A 783-nucleotide genomic window follows, 5' to 3' on the forward strand; every position below is an offset into this window, starting at 1 on the left:
ATCCATCCGGTTTTCTGCGGTACCTTTCATTCAGGCTGTATGTATGAACAGTCGCTGTTGATTATAATGGTTCTCTCTCTCTCCCTCTCTCTCTCTATTAATTGTGAAATCATTTAAAATGTGCTGTATAAACACTATATTAACATATGAAAAATATCTTCCATCTATCTTTTCCAAAACGAGCTGTAAGATGCATAATATTTGGGGATGCATATGGCAATAGATTCTAAAGAATTTTGCTAGGCCTAGCCTATATATATATATATATATATATATATATATATATATATATATATATATATATATATAATAGTAATAATAATAAAAAAGTTAAGTATGGACTTTTTACCATGAAGAATATAGATGTTCACAAAGAGCATATAACACGTTTCTTATAGTGGTCTTGTCTGTGATGAGCACGATAAGGATTATGATTCCTTGGAAATGTGAGTTTCATTTCTAATGATTTCTCTAATGAACAATGATTTCAAGCTCATGAGATTACTGCAATAAAAAAGATTTTAAAAAGAATCTTAAATTGACCAAATATAATAAGATTAGTCATTAAAATTGTTATTCAAACCTCAAAATAAGTTGCATGTACAGAAAAAAAAAACATTGAAAATTAAGTGCTTTATTAAAAAAGAAGGTAAAAAAAAATAATGTAGATGCAATTTCATTTTATTTAGTAGTCCAAGCCATTTTACACCATTATAAGGTTATAAATTGAAGAAGCAAGAAAACAAAACAAACAAAAATGAATGGCTATTTTACACGTTTAAA

This window comes from Carassius auratus, chromosome 38, assembly GCF_003368295.1.
Source record: "Carassius auratus strain Wakin chromosome 38, ASM336829v1, whole genome shotgun sequence".
In the NCBI taxonomy this organism is placed as follows: Eukaryota; Metazoa; Chordata; class Actinopteri; order Cypriniformes; family Cyprinidae; genus Carassius; species Carassius auratus.